Source organism: Denticeps clupeoides, chromosome 6 (assembly GCF_900700375.1).
Source record: "Denticeps clupeoides chromosome 6, fDenClu1.1, whole genome shotgun sequence".
Taxonomy (NCBI): Eukaryota; Metazoa; Chordata; class Actinopteri; order Clupeiformes; family Denticipitidae; genus Denticeps; species Denticeps clupeoides.
In genome coordinates, this window is record NC_041712.1 from 6,593,795 (window position 1) to 6,613,303 (window position 19,509).

Consider the following 19,509-nt stretch of genomic DNA (forward strand, 5'->3'; position numbering starts at 1 on the left):
CAGCTTTCCCTGTCAAAACTGGTCTGGGGAAGACGGTGTGATAACCGAGCCGCTGGCCCCTTCCACCAATGGACGGAGGCAAGGAATCGGTAAAACTGACACCCACTAGGAAACCGCGGAAGTTGGAATGGATTATATACTCAGTCAGTGTAAATTAATTCGCCATTTCATTTGCTGACACAGTCGCCGAGTTCTCAGCTTTTTTTTGGTGGGAAGGGTCTACACATTTTCTTTAAACTGTATTTGCCTTTAGAATTCATTTGTATTTCATTGCTGGGTGCTTGTGTATGGCAGGGTGATTTTGGAACCCCGGCCAGAATGTCTTCAGGTGTGTCTTAACAGCCTAAATAATGTGGCAGCTTGTGAGCAGAGTGAGTTGGAATAGAAATTTTCTGGAAGGAGTTCAGCCCGGAGCAGGGTTGAGGAACAACCTTCTCTGTGGTGCCAATAATATGGTACACTAGTGTAGGTACCTATACATTAGCAATGAGGACTTTCATACATATTGTTGATTAAATTCTGACATTTCTGACTAGTGACCAGACAGTCAATAATGTGGACATTAATGCGTAAATAGTTAAGTCTAACGTCTAAAGAATGGTTTGCTTTGTATTAACTCCCTTCACGGGAACATTTGAGATACCCAACATATTTCCTGGAGATAGTAGGGTTCACACACTCTATATAAAAGATGTGATCCTCTTGTGAAACATTTTTTAAAAATTTGACAACTGAATTTTTTTTTTAAATTTGACATCTGAGTGACATTGGTCACTCATTTAGCATGCCAGATATCATGACTGGTGTCATGAATAGTGTCTCAATGCACAGACAGACCACACCACATTGATGCCTGATCAAGGACGTTTTAGCCCCATAGCCCAAAGACACAAAACAAGTTTTTGAACTCCAGCAACTATTGACTGTACCACAGTCATATCACAAATGGCTTTCTTGACATCTGTTCTAAACCAGTATAGAGACAACAGCAAATTTTGTGCCAATATGTTCATGGCTTTCCACAATTCTTGCAGCATACATTTCAGCTCAATGTACATAATTATATAACTGTATCATCGAAGGTGTATATATTACTGTACACACATAACTTGAATGTCTTTTTTAATGCTAAAAATAGACAAGCATAAAGAACAAAGCACAATTGTTGCACTTTTATCCGAATTCAAATACAGGCAATTTTGCAGTCTCAACAAATACAGGTACAAATACAAAGTGGGATTTCCGCACATCCCCACTTTGCATTTTCATTGCATGTGTGCACCATCTGCGGTCAGGATCATGGGGTTTATTGGGGTCATCAAGTGCACGTCACCTGATGTGCGTGTACACACACTGTGTGCCTCCCATGACTAACATCTCCAGCTTGTGTAAATGTGCATATAAGGAAGAGGTCCTAAGTGCCGCCTTGACAGTGCAGAAATATTTTAAAAGCCACTCAAGCAATCTGACTTTGAGACCTCTGGCAAGCAGTCTTTGGTGTGGTTGCAGGTGGTTTCAGGGAGGCTTACATTTACTTCCCCACTCAGAGTTTATTGACTGTGCTCTGACAGGACTATTACTAAGCTCTCTGTGGACCTCCTTTTATGCAGCAGTCCCCGGTGGATTGGAGATGTGTGCAGCGGTGTCACAGTTCAAGCTCGTCTTCAGCTGTGAACCTTGGAGATGGAAGCTCTAAAAGCTGGTCTTAATGGTCTGGGTCACTAGCTTTGCAGTTAACTTGCTTTATTGATGGTTACGTGACGTTAATTGTGTCTCCACATGTATTGAAGTTTGTGCAGTATGTGTTAGTCCTTTTGTGCACTGACACTGCGCCAGCAGTGTAACTCTGAAATCTATCTCTGAAATATATATAACTCTGAAGAATGCTAAATATTACCACATATGCACAGATTATGCAAGGTGCATATGCATATTCTGTCAGAGTTACAGTAAGTGGGCAGTTCTGAGTGTCTCAGCTCTGAGTCATCTCTTTAACCAGCTTTAATTTCCTCTTTATCATAAGACAATGCAAGGACAGAGAGGCTTTTTTGCCTTCATAATAACTCCAATAAATTAAAAATGTGACCTTTGGCATCTGTGGCTTTAACACACCTAGTCACGATATTCTTTGGACAATATTATTCTGATCACATTAAAGGAGAAAAGTCTCATCCTTATTAGGGAACACAGCCAACAATAGAGTCTACATATTACATATTTTTTTATTAATATCTTAACCATTTCTTGTACTTCAAATAGTATGTATTAACTTTTACAGAATTAGCTGCATTCGGGGAAAGGTCTCTTATATTGAAGTTTTTTTTTAAGAAACCTCTCACACATCAAGCTATGTTCAGAACCGAGCAGGAAATGGCAAAAGGTCAAAGAAACTCCATCAAAGAGCCTGTGAACGTTACAGTCCATCCAGGACCTTCATAAATAACGATGCGGTACAGCAAGCATCAAAAGCCCCTCCAAACACAAACACCTCAAAGAAGCAAATGACCCTTATCCCCAATGTCTCCAAAGTCATTATTTGAGAGACTGGCGGACTGACAACGTGCTTAACCGGAGAGTGAGGACGTCAAATGATCCCCTTGATTGAAGTGGACTTGCGCGGCTTTGTCAGCATTACAGGGGTGGCTGGCGATGAACACAGCACTCCTGAGAGTGGGCTGCAGTCAACCGTTCCCGAGTCTGACGTGGGGAGGAATATTTCTCTTCTATTTGACCAAAGTCTGGTCTGTGAAAAGGTGCGTTGCTTATTGTATTGAGAAGCTAATTCCCGGCTCCAGTATGCGAACAATAAAGTTCCATCGGCATTGAAAGATCATATTGTTGCATACCTTTTTTTTTTTTGCCGGTTCGAATCCCGAGCCAACAAGCTGCCACTGAGCAAAGCCCCCCCACCGTCCCCACACATACTGCTCCCCGGGTGCCTGGCATGGCTGCCCACTGCTCATCACGGGTGATGGTTAAAAGCAGAGGACACGTTGTGTCACCGTGTGCTGCGCTGCAGTGTTTCACAATCACTTCAGTTTCACTTTTCATTTCAATAAGGCACAGCTACAATTTGTCTAGCAGAGTCATTTCTGATCACAGACACCACACAAGCTAATGTGAGCTCGATCAGCGCCTCTTTATTAGTGTATTTGCATTCTGAGTCAGCTACTTTGCCTGCTCTGTAATGATGGCAAAAATGACAAACGACACTCATTTGTCAGGCCATTATTGCCTTTTTTTTAATGAAATGGTATATAATAAGATGGGAAGGGGGCAGTGTCTCCTCCTGGCCGCTTGGATAGGACCCTGTTGAGGAAGATGAAAATTATGGCTCATCACAGAACCACTGCGCCCCCCAAATCATATTTAATTGCTTTTATTTTGGTCGTCATGGCAACTGTGGAACTCTTTGAAGCCATTTTATGGTTTCTCCAGGGGGGTAATGACTCTCGGCTTTACTGCTCCACAAACAGACTGCACCGCAGCCTCAACATTACCCACACCGGGCAGGGTACGAGCCACAAACCGCTGGGCGCACAGGTACGGGGGTGAAACAAAAGTGTTAGAAAAGACAAATTCCTTCCCTAATTCACACACAGGAAGTGCTTTTCCCAAAGGGCTTGACAGTAGGGGGAACAAACCTGGTAAAATGAGCACAGAGGACCCCCCCCCCCCCCCCCCTCACTCCAATGGCTGATTCTTACATAAGCGTAATGCCTAATTAATACAATAATGCGCTCAGCAGTTTTCTGTCAGAGTTGATATGGCAATCATCACAAAGACGGCCAATTAACGCAGTGAGGATGGAAGGGAAGGGAAGGGCAGGTGTTTCGATGTTGAGATCGCGGTGATTCGTGGAATATGAATCTGGAATAAAGGTCAGAGTTGCCCGCGATTGGAGCTGCAGTAAGAAGATAGGCGCAGCTATTCGCAAACAGTAAAATGGTGCACACCAAGCCCGCACGAAAAAGAAGAGAGTCGTCTTATCTTGTGTACAGACGGAGAGCGCTGTGGGGTGGAATGAGAGCCGGGGGAATCTGCGGTTTCCGCCTTCTTTTGACTTCCTCTGAGTCGTCCAGGTGCAGCTGCCGATGGAAAAATCTAAGAAGGTGTTTTGCTTATTTCATAAACCTCCTCCAGCTAAGCTGTCAGAAATCTGGCCTTGTTGCAAACACATCGAAAGCCTCCGTCACTCTGCTCCCTCACACCGGAGCCTTCTGCCGGGGTAGTATGCTGATGCATAATGCATTAAATAATGCAATGAATTATTTGTAATCTGACAATTAGAAACATGTTAGAGGTTCCCCGCCGAAACTGGGCGACGAATGCCCATGTTATCCCGATGTATTTTTAATGCTGTTTCATTCAGCAGCTAAAACAGCCCATCTTGCCATGAAAAAAAAAAGAAAGCAGAAAATCTGCGAGAAATTTTTATATACGGCCTATGAAGTGAAAGTGGAATAATCGGAAGACACATACTGTAACAGTGTGGGAAAGATCGGAGGAGAGCGGTTCACTGGTAGGTTACTGTTGTAAAGTTCTGCATTCGGTATCATGCAGTGTGCCTCAGGCCTCTTAAAAATGCAACATAAGCACAACGTCTGAATTTCATTTCCGATCGTAAGTCAATACTGCAGTGAACAAAATGATATATAGCATACCAGAGGTGTGAACCTTCACTGGTCTCGAATACAATTATCAATGCTCCGATTATCAATGCATCCCGTCAGTTTTTCTGCATTATGTCCGTTAGATGGGAGTTAAAGCCTTCGTTCACGCAGCCGTCTGAACCAGGCTTTTTTTTTTGGTGTTTGTGGTGTCAGGTGAGTGAGGACGGAGCGCTGGCGGTTTTTCTGCTCCTTGGAGCAAATCAAAGCGTCCACATGGGCTGCGTTTGGTTGGCTGCTCTGGCGGATAACGTCAAATAACGCTGCATGTAGCATTTTTCTTGTTATCAATTTCTACCGAATACAGCAAGCGAATGCAGCTACAAAACACATGTTCAGAGTCCACTCATTTGGACGAGGCCAAATTCCGACCCGGAGTGGCGCTGTACTCACATCAGACAGCCACAGTCACTACCAGCACTACTTTTTTAATACAATTTTTAGGCGCCGCATGAAAACCACCAAGCAACATCATTATGATATAATCAATAATGTAATGATATTATGTTCTGCACCTCATCAATGCAGAATCATGTCTTGCATCGTGATGCATTTTTAGGGGCAGTGGTGGCCTAGCGGTTCAGGAAGTGGCCCCATAATCACGAGGTTGCCGGTTCGAATCCCGATCCGCCAAGGTGCCACTGAGCAATGCACCTTCCCAACACACTGCTCCCCGGGCGCCTGTCATGGCTGCCCACTGCTCACCAAGGGTGATGTGTTAAATGCAGAGGACACATTTGGTTGTGTCACCGTGTGCTGTGCTGCAATGTTTCACAATGACAATCATTTCAATTTCTCTTCACTTTCACTTTCATTGATTATGAACAGCCCTAATATACATTGGGCAAATTGATGACTCTAAATTGTCCGTAGGAGTGAATGAATGGTGTGTGTGCACCCTGCACATGTGCTTTCGCCCTGACCTGGGTGAGACCCAACCCTGGACACTGGGTGCTGCTGTTAATGCTGCTGCCTTGCAACAAAGAGACCAGGGTGGAGTCCTGGCCTGGATACTCTATATGGCCACTGTTTGTCCCCATGTCCATGTGGTTGTCCTCTGTATTCCATGCTTGCCTCCCTCAGTCCACAAGGCTAAGCCGGCCAACTATTTAGCCATCAGATAAAAATGAGGTGCCATTAGGGTTAAAAATTGTAATGGACCGTCTACCTTTAGTCTTTTATCACTCAATCAATCAATCAATCAATCATTTTTTATTTATACAGCACCTTTTACTATGTACTTTGTCAGTAAGTGCCTCACAACAGAACAGTCTGCAGAAGGGATCATCTGACTCAGGCTGGTAGATGTTTTTTGAACTGGTAACACAGTAAGTGGTCACTGTGCATGATCTGCTGATGCCTTTTGCCTGATAATTGCTGGGATGGGATTTGTTCCAGCCTTACATGGATGATCAGGTTTACAAAGTAGATGGATGTTTATCATGCCTTTTCCTCAATATGTGTCCAAATGTATTACCATAGTGATTTAGCACAATTAATGATGGCTCTATTATTCTTAATTTCATTGATTCATGTAAGAAATTAGATTCAAAAATGACTCTACATGGAATGGGTGTGTGGACCTGCCAGCAGGTCTTGGAGATGCTAAGGGCTTTGTGAAGGACCCTACCAGACCGCCCCACACTCTCTCCTCCCTCCTGCCTTTTGGAAATGGGTTCCGCAGCAGATGGGCCTTCACTGCCAGGATGGGAAACAGTTTCTTCCCACAAGCCATCAGACTGTCATGCTGTCCATTGTTCTGCTGGTATTTCTCTTAATAGAATTGCACAACTAAATATTTTATCTCCCCCTCCTCCATGTTTGCACTATTGCACATAATACAATACTGGTAATAATCGACCCATTTTTGCACAATGAAACAGAACTTTTTTTGTTAGCTGCATTGTTCTCTCTTGTACTGTTGTAACTGTTGACAGTATGAAGTCTTGTCCCCGTAACATAGTCTTGTGTGGTTTTGTGTAGTTCTGCAGCATGGTGCTGAATGAGTGCTGTCTCATTTCACAATGGGCTATGAAGATTGAAATAATATTCAATTATATTATTCAAGTGTCTTGAATAAAATATGAATTGACAAAAATTGACACCGCTGTTCTATAAATATTATTATTAATAATATTATTATTACATTCATTGTACTCTTCTGTGCATAAGCAGTGTAATTGTATATGCTTCTTAATGAATATGAAGAGAGAATCTTAAAACTGTGTTTAAGGGATTTAAGTAGCAAACTGTCCTGCTGCTTTCTTTGTGGCTTTTAATATCACAATGGCTGTGATGACAGATGCTCGTGGAAGGTTTTATTAGCGATCATGACTTAATTATGGCCTTCGCTGCACAAGAGAATACCTTTATTAATGCATGCAAGGTGCAGTTATAATCCCGCCAGGCAGCTGTTTTCTCTTATGAAGAAAGCGCAGCCTAAAGCCACAAGAAATATGAGCTAATATTTTACCAGCATTCTCTGTGGGCTAACCTCACGTTACAGTACCCCCGCAAAACAGACAGCACATATAAACCTTTCCCATCTGTCATCAGCCAAAGTTTTACGGGCAATTTTGTTTTGCGGAAGTTTTCTCGCTCCGAGGCAGCATTTCAGGCAACGCTCTCATAAGAAGCATTTTTGCAGCATTACAGTAATTATTTCATACGTTTATTGCGACCGTTAGCAATGATTACCACTTGATCCCCCACTTTCCTGTGGAGAAGACACTCCGCAGATGGATCACATGATTGTGGCCTTCGCCACTGGCACAGATCCACCTGGAGGATGTCCCAAAAACAATCCGGCATCATTTTGTGTTTGAGTACAGTGCTATTCAGTAGTATCCACATAAATTTGAACCTTAATAAATGGGTCACTGGTGGATCTTTTCTATGCAACAATAATCCTCTTGAAAATTGCAGTTGTAAATACATGGATAAACCCTTCTTTGAGAAGGTTTAACAGTATTTAGAGCCACATGAGGGAGCACTCCTTGATGGAGCTGTCTGTGAACACTCAAATTGGACCTTCAGATAAAGAACTTCCATCAAAGGTCAACTAAATATCTATATTGCACATTTTAATCTTATTTAAATGTTACTAAAATTACTAGCTTGATTTAATATAGGTTTGTATTTGTAAACCAATCCTATGTAGCTATGTTGACAGCAAGTTATATTTTACATTATTTTAATTAATTCTTGTTTGAAAAAATGCATAATTGGTAGGGTGGTAGTAGCCTAGTGGGTAACACACTCGCCTATTGTGTCCCTGAGCAAGACACTTAACCCTGAGTGTCTCCAGGGGGGGCTGTCCCTGTAACTACTGATTGTAAGTCGCTCTGGATAAGAGCGTCTGATAAATGCTGTAAATGTACATAATTTTTTGGGGGTGGTCCCAGTTCTCTGGCCTGCACTGTTAGTGTATTAATAAAAAAATACTGATCAGTGATTGACATATCTAAACAAAGCAAGTTGGTTGAACTGAGCCTGTACAAACCATAGGGAGGTGCAGGTGTAAAGCAATCTGCTTTTTACTCATAAACATATTCGTTTGACCATTTGTCCCAGCGCATAATGAGACAAAGGCACCCACGCTGCCTGAGAGACCTACCTGCTTTGTGAAACCCTGTAATTAACATTCGTACAGAAACCAGCTACAATCCCGTATCACGTCTTTCAGCCCAAATCGACTGACTTCATAGCATGCAGATGCTGTGAAGAGAAAAGGTGACTCTTTGATCTCCTTTTGAGTGGGGGAAAAAGAAATCGTTCTCTATTGCTCTCGCTTGTGCAGCATCTGTCTCACTCCAAAACGTACCTAATTGCAGCGTTTACACAAATCTGGAGAGCTCACCCATTTTTTGCTGCCAAAAAATATCTCCTTCCTCTTTTTCCAGTCTGCTGAGCTTGCACAGCTACATATGGCCAACAGGGCTCCTCTCGCTGTTCTTTGGTTCGTGCCATTGGATGGTTGGCCCTGAGAGGGACTGGCAAAGCAGGTCAGGATAACCATCCACATGACTGCACCATCTGAAACCAGACTGTGTGGTAAGATGATGAAGAAACGAGAAGGACGCTCCTTCACGATCTCTGATAATTAATCTTCCATCAAATACAACGTTCTTCCACCCAAATACAGACGTACAGCTTTTCCAGTTAAGAGCTGTCAAGAGCTTTAAATTGGGATCCTTAGTTGGAACTCAAGTGGCAATCAGTACTGTGGACCTATTTTAAGCTGCAGTTTGTATCTGAGCATTTTCTGCAAAAGAAATTCAAAAGTACTTATTAGGAGACCATTTTGAGCACTTCCCCTCATGCGCTGTGTCATTTCATACAATAAGAATCTTGTTCTCACTAAGCCCCCCGTAAACCTAAGGACTTTTGTTTTCACATTTTACCCCGATCAAGCCGTGCTTTTAATTAGTGCCGGATTTTACCTTACAAAAAGGTGACACAGTTGAATGGATTTTTCCATTAAAATTATTTACTGGAACACCTTTACGGCAGAATCAATATTACATGCCTACAATGACACTGTTGTGTACTTTTAGAATATGAAAGGAGCCAAAATGCTGTAAATGGAGACATTACAGCTAAACCACGGTTGCAATGAACTTATAAGTTTAAAAGGTTTACATTGTTAACGTATTATATTGCATCTAGTGGCGTCAATTAATTAAAATTAATTCTATAAATCACAATTATTTATATTGTACCATAAAATTGTACTACTTTCTTGTGTTGTTTTGGAAGATTAACAAAATACATGTTTGGTGTAGGAACAAACTGCTAATATGGCAGAACAGTACAAACAGTACAGGACAGGCACTACTTTTTGTACTGCTGATATGTGCAAAGTGTGGGGCTTGTTTGTTATCGTAGGATAAGGCACCCCACTATTTATGTAACCTTTTTGTTCGAGTGTAATTATTTCTGTCACCCAGAATTATGTTTTTAGAAACAAATTAACATGCGAGTCAACACATCACAAGAAAAAAAAATCAATAAAAACTGTGGTTAGTTTTTATATTATCTAAAAATGATCTGAAAACAACAGTTTTACATTACATTACAATAGTGAACACGATATACGCTACGTATGTGGAGCTGCACATAACTAGTTCAGAAATAGTGCCCTAACAAGCAACATATTCAGCAAATCCTTGTAATGAATTCAATCGAAATCATGAAACATTAACATTACATGGCAAAACCAATTGCTATTTCATATGTTTATTTCCACCATCAATAGTTCCCAATACACCCAAGCTGCAAAACCCAGCAACCCAATACAGCTCAAATTATTCTTGCACTGCTGCTCTTCTATACTTACGTACCTGACATGACAAATGTGTTTTGGTTGCCGTTGAGCACACTGTAATGTCACGGGGTGACATGACATTTATTTAAAAAGGATGACTTTAATAAATGAAAATAAAACACACAGCACACGCGCAGTATGAATACCAACCCAAAAAACAAATGCACGACCCCCTATGCTGCATCGGTCCTAATAACCCACACTGGACGGGTGGCAGCTAGGGGTGAACACAACCACGTGAACCTGGGAATCGAACACACCGGTCATTTCTCCTCAGCTGTATCATTTTTCTTGCTTCTCATTGATAGCAACTAAAGGGAATATTATTCACTTCAGGAATTAGGAGAGGACGTCTTCTTATATTGGATGACGTTGAGATTAGTGTAGAAAACAAGTAAAAATGTCCAGAATTATCACACGCATTATGAAGCGAACACTCACTGCATTGTGGTTGCATTTTTAAATGTCAAAGTTTGATCTAATTTGCGTTCGTGCTTCATTTCTGTCATTACTTTTCACTTCACAACCCTGTGGCACAAAGGTTTCAATTCCTAAATATTTAAGTTTGCCATTTATATTACAGACAATAGGCCCTTGCAGAGGCTCGTAATTTATGAAAGCACTTGCCCCGCTATTCCGCCCCCTGTGTGTTCAGAGAGACTTTTCAAAGACGGCCTCTTTCAAGAGATGCCTGCGCTCTCAGGACAATTTCACACAAGCTTGATTTCTCTCCCGCTCAAAGCCGTAATCTTTTCTTGTGACTGCTCAGAATGGCATTGTCTCAGCATGGCTCTGCCACAGCAAGGCAGGCAAGAGAGATGAGCAAGGAAGAAGAGCAGGATGATGCTTCTGCTTACTGAAATGGGGGATCAAAGCGGGATTCAGCTCGGAAAAAATAAAAAAAAAAATCCGCAGAGGACCGTACACGGGCTTTTGATCTATTAGCAACACGGATATACTTGCCTGCATGGTTGATGGCGTGTGCAGACGGGATGAGCCGCACATCAAGTGAGACCTGAGTTATAGGACCAAACAGTTCCATCCATAACGTCTAATATTATACCACAACAAACCACTGCCAGGGACCTGCAGCTTTGCAATAGTTTGGGTGCTACCATAATCCTATCAGATTGCAAAATAAGTTGCTATTTAAAGGGAAGTGATTGTCATCACTGGCAGCACAGCGCACGGTGCACACAGTGAAATTTGTCCTCTGCATTTAACCATCACCCTTAGTGAGCAGTGGGCAGCCATGACAGGCACCCGGGGAGCAGTGTGTGGGGACGGTACTTTGCTCAGTGGCACCTCTGCGGTTCGGGATTTGAACCGGCAACCTAGGCCACCACTGCCCCATTTGTGAAGTTAATGACAAAACTTTCATCTTTCTTGCTTCAAACTGGTGAAAAGATGGATCAGGGACACTGCTGAGTTAAGAACAAGTATGACTGCAGAAAAGTTGACTATAACCTTCAAGCTAAAAAGCACGTCACCTGTTCACAGTTCTGTTCATACAGAATTGAATGGAAATGTTTCAACTGCTAGGTTAAGGATTTTTAAAAGTGCCTGTGTTGATCTCTGCGGTTCCAACAGAATTTAATTCAGTGTCAGAGCTTGACTGTTAGTGTAACATTTTATGAATTCACAATTTGGACAACCATGTATTTTTGCCCCCTGTTCCTGTAGCATGCCTCACTTTCTATAACTGCTTAGTCCTACTCCCAGAGCCCATCTTGGGACACTAGATGAGGGGAGGCAATCACTGGGGCGGGGCACCACACGCACACACCAGTCACAATTCAGAGTTGCCTAGCGTACATGCCTCTGGACGGCAAGAGGAAACACACATAAGCATGGGGAGAGCATGCAAACTCTGCACACACAATGTCCGAACTGGGAATCAACTCACAACCTTGGAAGTGTGGGACCAGATGACTAACCGCAGTGCCACCTTGTTGCCCCGGAGATGTCACATTGAAGGGAATTAACATGTTTACCCTGATTTATTGATATACCTGACTTGAATAAGTGGGCTTTGAAAACTGACATGAAATATGGCAAAATAAATGACAAAGAAATTCCTAACCAATTAAACACAAAATACGGGGTGTGCTGACTAAATGTCATCTTGCACATTATTTTGACTGTTATCCACACCCACATTTGTGTGTACATAGCAGATTATGTATGTTTGTGCACATATATATATATATATATATATATATATATATATATATATACACACACACACACACACACACACACACACACACACACACACACACACACACACACTCACCGGTCACTGTATTAGGCACACCTGTCCCAGCTAATCACATGGTGGCAACTCAATGCATTTAGGCATGTTGACGAACTGCTGCAGTTAAAAAAAGCTTCAGAATGAGGAAGAAAGGTGATTTAAGTGACTGAGTCTCGATTTCTGCTGCGACATTCGGATGGTAGGGTCAGAATTTGGCGATAACAACATGAAAGCATTGATCCATCCTGCTGATGGTGGTGATGTAATGGTGTGGGGGACATTTTCTTTGCACACTTTGGGCCCCTTAGTACTAATTGATCATCATTGCAATGCCACAGCCTACCTGAGGATTGCTGCTGACCATGTGTCCCTTTATGGCCACAGTGTACCCATCTTCTGGTGGCTACTTCCAGCAGGATAATGCACCATGTCATAAAGCTCGAATCATCCCAGACTGGTTTCTTGAACAATCCAATAGAGCATCTTTGGGATGTGGTGGAATGGGAGATTTGCATCATGGATGTGCAGCCAACAAATCTTCAGCAACTGCGTGATGCTATCATGTCAATATGGACCAATGTCTCTGAGGAATGTTTCCAGTACCTTATTGAACCTATGCCATGAAGGATTAAGACAGTTCTGAAGGCAAAAGGGGGTCCAACCCGGTACTAGCAAGCTGTGCCTAATAAAGTGGCTGGTGAGTGTATAAACACACACACACACACACACACACACACACACACAAACACAAATATGTGTGTGTGTGTGTGTGTGTGTGTATATGTATGAACATTTTATTATTCTGAATATGGATCTACACTGGGTATTCCTTTGCATCTCATAGTCTGACTGCATCTCACAGTCATTGTCTATGTGGCTGCTCTATGTTTATTCAGGAAACATTTGCCTTTTGCGTTGGCACGTTGCTTTTAAGGTTAATGCCAGACAATCAGTGAACCTTTTGGCGGCTGTTTGGCTACAGCGGGTAAAGCTGCATGAAAGGAGTCTACGCTAAGATGTGCTTGTTAAGGCGCTGTTAGCTGCTGCAGCCTTCGCAGGAGGAGGGATGTGGAAAAGCTTCTTGTTATCACCCCTCATTTCCTGCACAACAGCCGTCAGGCCGGAGCGCCGAGAGGCAAGTGCCCTCTGACAGGACCTGTGTTTTGAGGACAGCTCCTTCTGTCACAGGTTGAATGGCATTGGTTTCGATTGTCTTCCGGGCTCCTCTTTCCGAGCCAAAATGTGTTTTTTTTTAGAGTCGTTCTTCTGCCTGCCCTGCGAGCCATGAGAGGTGCTGTGCAGGAGAGATAGTGTTATGTTTTGGCACGGCGAACGAGACTCCATGAATCATCGGCGCAGCAACCCACTCAGCCAGCGCGCTATCCCACATGCCTTAGCACCCAGAACCCCCATCCTGGAATCATGCCTGCGCTGAGGGGCATCCAGGGAAGACGGAACAAGATATTCTCCTCGCCGCGACTGTCCGTTAGCTGCGGTTGGGGAGGGAACGTGGCGTGGTGAGATACATGGCATGGTGGTCATTTTATTTCTTTTTAAAAGCCATTAACAGTGCTGGAATGTAGAGAAACCTAAAAAAAAAGGACGCTGGGCTTATTGCAAGGGGCGGAGAACAAGAGTTTGCCACTAGAATAAGTCCCTTTCACTAGTAAATATGATTAGTTAATATGAATACAGAACGGTCAGCATTTGCATGATTTATGCCTAAAGTTGATGTGTCAGAGTTGCAGGACAGAAGATATTTCCGGAGTATTAATGTGGCTGCCGCAGACAGGCAATTTTCCGGGCCGTGATAGCTCTTTTAAAGTTTAATGGCGAGGATCCGTATTGTGCGATAACCCCACGAACGAGCGCGGTCCGCAGCGCTCGCCGCGTGGAGATCAACACCGAATAATTGCAGCACGAAATGACAAGGTAACACAACGCTGGCAATTGGAGCCTCGGAACCATGACTGCAATCATGGGTGTGTTGTTGCAGGAGGGGGAAGGGGCTCTTCGTGGAGTTTGCTGAATTTGACAAAGCTAAAACGCCTTCACTCGACCAGGGCTCCATTTATACAAAATTACTCCAACAATGCACGTAAGTGTTGGTCCGCCGCGGCGGAAATAAAAAATAAACCCACAAATAAGTGGCTCTGGCAGAGCACAGCGATGCATTTAAATCGATGGGACTCTAAATCACACTGTTCCTCCCAGACGAACATCTGCGCAAAGGTGCAAGGCAAAGAAAACAGATTCCTTCCTTCCGATTAATCTTTTTCTTTTTGGCTGATGATGCTCCTGTTTCCCCCCCGAAGTCAGGAGAAGAACACCGCCTTGCAGCCTGCCTGCCTCCTCTCATCCATCTACATTAGTTCTGCATCCAAGGCTAATTTTACTCCCATTAGATGAGCGTGTGGAAGAGAAACACTCCCCGGCCTCTAATGGCGTGAACCTGCAGCGACACAGTGGAGAGGAGTGTTTTAGCTGGAGGAACATGTGCTCCCCCACCTTGTGCAGCTCTGATGGGGATCTCATCTGTTCAGCCCTGGGCCTTTCCTGGAGGGGTCAGCAGTGCCCTGCTCTAAGGCAGGAAGTGGAGTGGAGGCCGGGAGCCGTGCGTGGCCAACACTAATTAGTACACAAACTGCCCTGCCTGTGCTCTGAGGTTCCTGCTCTCAATGGTCTGCAAAGCACTTTAATGAGGATTCGGCTTTTTTTTTACATTTGTAGTTCAAAGTGCAAAATTTCAAGCGGAGAAAATCAATGAATATTGCATAACGTTATTATTATCTCTTTAATTCCTTATCTGCTTTTTAATAAACCTGTCCGTGTTAAGTGTCCTTCTCCAACATATTAGTGCATCTGAAACTATTAGGATATTAGATCATTTAATTTTGAAAAACATTCCTACTGTATATGATGTGTCCATTAGAGGATTTCTTTGCTCCTTTAATGATAATTGTCTTTTAGAATGTTGTTAGAATGTTACCTATAATCAATCAACAAATATAGGAGCTTGTTAATCGCTTGATTAGTTATACAGTCTGTATTTGGTTGAGGCATCAGATACGTGTAATGATGCAGCCTGATGAATATGATATGTACCGGATAAAGTTTGGTGTCAGTGATGCAGCTGGAGGTCTCAGAAACACCAATTAATGTCGGAGTGAGACAGCTAATGAGGGTTAATGAAGAACTCCCCAGGACACAGAAGTAGCGGCAAAAAAAGGATGAGGATGAAGAGATTAGGGGGCTGGGTGTGATTGGAAGGGGAGCAGTGGAGGACAGATGATCTATAGGATTAATGACTTGATTATACAACACATACTCCAATTATTCTGATTAGACACACTGAAGGGCTTATTTAATCATTCATTTTCTCACTTGGCTGGCAACGAGGGCGCCAAGATGAAAGTGTAGTGGCCTCTCTGGGGGCGTGTGGGTGTGTGCGGGGTGACTGAGGTGTGATGCCCAGGGACCCAAACAGACAATGTACTCCTCTCTTTCGGACGCCTCCATGGTGACACCCACTGTTTAATGTGAAACTGGACCTTGGGCGGAGCCAGAAATGACAGGCAGCAGTGTGGAGGTTGTCGATAGACAAGGATTAAAACTCTTCAGCTCATTAGGCAGCAAAAGGTCAACTTGAAGTTAATTAATCAAAATCCAAAGTCGGAAATCAAGAGCTTTTTCACTTGATCAAAGCTGTTGAACAATGAACAATAATTGCAAACAAATATGAGTAATCTATCAGTACTCAAAATATTGTACGTCATTTATTTGCTATATCATATTAATATGCTGATATAGAAATATGCTTCCAGATATAAAGAATAAGTATGTGAGAAAGATTATGTAATTTTATGAGTACGGTTTTTGATTTTAGGTATCAAAATAGGTACGAGGTATCAAAATCAGGAGACCTGATGAGTGTGTGTGTGTGTGTGTGTGTGTGTGTATGTACGTGCATGTGTTAAGTCTGCAATTTCGTAGTGTTTAGTGAGCCAACGTCTGTTGACAGTAAGTTGCTTGGAATCACGTTTTCTCCCCTCATCATTATTCTTCATGTCAGCAAGAACTGTCACCGGCAGCACCTCCCCGTCTTTTGTCTATCTGACCTGTCTGAGTTTAAGATGACGGCGTTAAGACAGCTGAACATGGTGACAGAATGCTGTGATCTGCAGCTGTCACTCTTTCTGCTGTTCGTTGTTCTCTCTCTCATGCTGCATGACTCAGGCAAGGCAAAACTTGCAGGTCTTTTGCTGCAAACAAATATTTCTTAGTCCTGACAGCAGGTTTATTACAAAAGTAATGTTTGTGCAGGTAGCTGAGGCCGTCAGGGTCAGTGTCATAAGGCACATCATCGCCTCCCTTATACATCTCCACAGCAGCAGACCATCAAAGCCACTTCCGTCTTCATGATTTTTTAAAGCAAATGTTCGACTCATATTTAATTACCTAAACTTCTAATCAGCCTCTCCATATGAGCTCCTGATTTGGCTGTTTTAGTGTGAGATTAATGTTAATAAGCAATCTGTTAAATTTGTTTCCGTTACTAAACAATTAGCTACAGAAATATTATTTAAAATATTAATATATTGCATTCAGGTATTTGAAAAATATTATTAATATGTATCTTTAGTCACATTCATAAAGACCCTGACACTGTTCCAATTTACACCTGTAACAAGACGGCTTAATTTATCAAAAGGCCCATCTTATTTATAGTCCGATTACAATGTGTGTTTATATATATGATTTGATTTGCACATCTTGCATTAGTGCCAGTCTTCATTTTCAGGATGCTGCACAGATGCTTATTAATAGTCCAGCAAATCCACTGCATAAACAGGCATGACAGATGCGGAGTAAACACCAGCACTTCAGACCAACTCCAGCAGATTCAATTACGGAGGAGGTGAAGGGTCACAGGCACCCTGACACTAATTCACTGTCCTCATCCAAGCAACCTGTTCTGGTTCATGGTAACTGTTCATAAATCTAGATAAATTAAGCTTTAACGATTAACAATTTAACAATTAATACATATTTCAAGATCAGCATGTCAAGATCAATGTATTGTATGCTTTTATTTATTTTAGGGCTCTTAAAATTAACATAAAAACTGCAATAAACCATTTTTTTATGCAATATTGTTTTTCTTTAGACTTTTGCTTGTGAGAGATCATTCATTTGTGTACAGAAGACAAAGTATTGCCCCTTTTATGCTGTGTCTTACGCTGAACAAAAGCCTTTAATTTGTTTTACTACTGCTTACTTTACTACTACTGCTACATGAATTAATTAATAATAATTAATGTGTCACACCTACTATTTTAGCATTGCTGTAATGTGAATAAACCAAACAAACCCGCTGTCCATAGCTGTCAGTTTTTTCAGTGCATAAACATAAATATAAACATAAATTTACATTTACAGTAAACTCTAGCATTTTGTTTATTTCTGACCTCTGCGTACATTGTAGGCGTTGCATCTCAGACATGGGAGCACTGCACTAGCAGTGTGACCGCGATGCTCCTGCCTCTGGATACTGCTGTTCTTAGGTCAGACACGACCAGATGAAAACGTTTAAATGCACACAGTAATATGTAACATGCAGTTATCAGCATTTTTGGATTGCTGTAATTCATTTGAATCACTTCAGTGCATTACTTTGACAGCCCTAGTTTACATACAAGTGAAATGCTCCACAAAACAAATGACTAAACTACAACCAAATTCCAAAACCCCACCTTAACTAAAGCCACACATAAAGCTACCTGGAGGCTTTGAATAAAAAAAGTCAAACTCATTGATTGATGCTACTTGGGTAAAAAACAGGACTTTTTCATTCCTGAGTGGCTCATCTGGGGCGCATCACTGATTCGTCCCAGGGAATCCAAGTGATATTTTTTCCAACCTGTTTGCTGAAAATGATAACTAGTCAAACAATATGAAAAAATGCTATATTGTTACAGTAATGCTAAACTATTTTCTACCAGTATAAACACAGCTTCAAATAGGAAAGGTTTGATGAAATTGGATAATTTTATTTGTAGATTTGTAGATTATAGTTCAAAATTTACTGAATAAGTTGAATGTATTTAAGGACATCTGAAGTGTATCTGCCATGGTCTTTAAAAAAAAAAATACAAACTAGCAGAGGCACCTCAGCATATAATTTTTTTGTGAGACTTAAAGACCATTAGCTGTTTTTTTGACAGCTCCTTGCTTTATTTAGACCATTTCACTACTCCCTCAGCTGAACCACTTTCAGAATGACTGCCCATTAATCCTGAGCTAAAGTCTTTTTCTGGCACAGTGGTTAGATCAGTGCACATCTCCAACACAAAGCCTTGACTTTCCCAGCCTTTGTCAAAAATCAGATGTGAGACAGTGTTGCCTGCAGCATTATTTTGGTCGAGGGTAAAAGGCAAAAAATTGGAATAAATGAAAGAACAAGAAGGCTTATGTTGTGGATACTGTCTGCACCCTGCTTACTTGTGCACTGCTGAGCATGCAAATTGGATTAGACTATACATGAAGTGGAGAAAAAACTGCGTAAAACAACAAAACTGCTTCCTTGCTGTTTTAAAAAGTTTGAAACCCCTGTGATGAGACATGGAGGATCACTTTAATGTCTGTGGAGGCTTCCGGCTGCATCCAAGTCAGGAAGTGCATGGCCCACACCATGTTGGGTAAAACTGGAGGATGAAAACGAGGGTAGAATCCAGTATATGGACTTCTGAAGGTGCCAGAACACATAATGCCTAGGAAAATAACTTTGAAGCTCCCTTGAGACAATAACACAGATAACAACATCAAATTTACTTTACTGAGGATGTATTGGTCATCAGAACCCAGATTTTATTTGTATGTCAGCATGTGTTTCAAGAACAACTCAAATGACTTTACCATCTCTGCTAGGGAAAAGTACATGAAATCATAACTATTTAGGGTAAGTGGGGTCATTAATGCTGCTTCCAGCTTTGATGTTCATATAGCAGTTCTTGTTCAGAGTCATTTACTATAAATGGTGACCCATTCAGTCCCTTTGAAGAAAAACACTCAGCGGTAGTACTGAGATTTGTAGGGTACTGTCTTATCTTTTTGGTTAAAAAGCTTATTGCATAGCATACAACTCACATACAAATCATAATTTTGTCCAGATCCGGTCCAGAAGGGGTTACTCTGGGTTTCCTGATCGTGTTCACCTTTGTCTGTATAAAGCCGTCCTGTTCGTGTCTATTCACCGT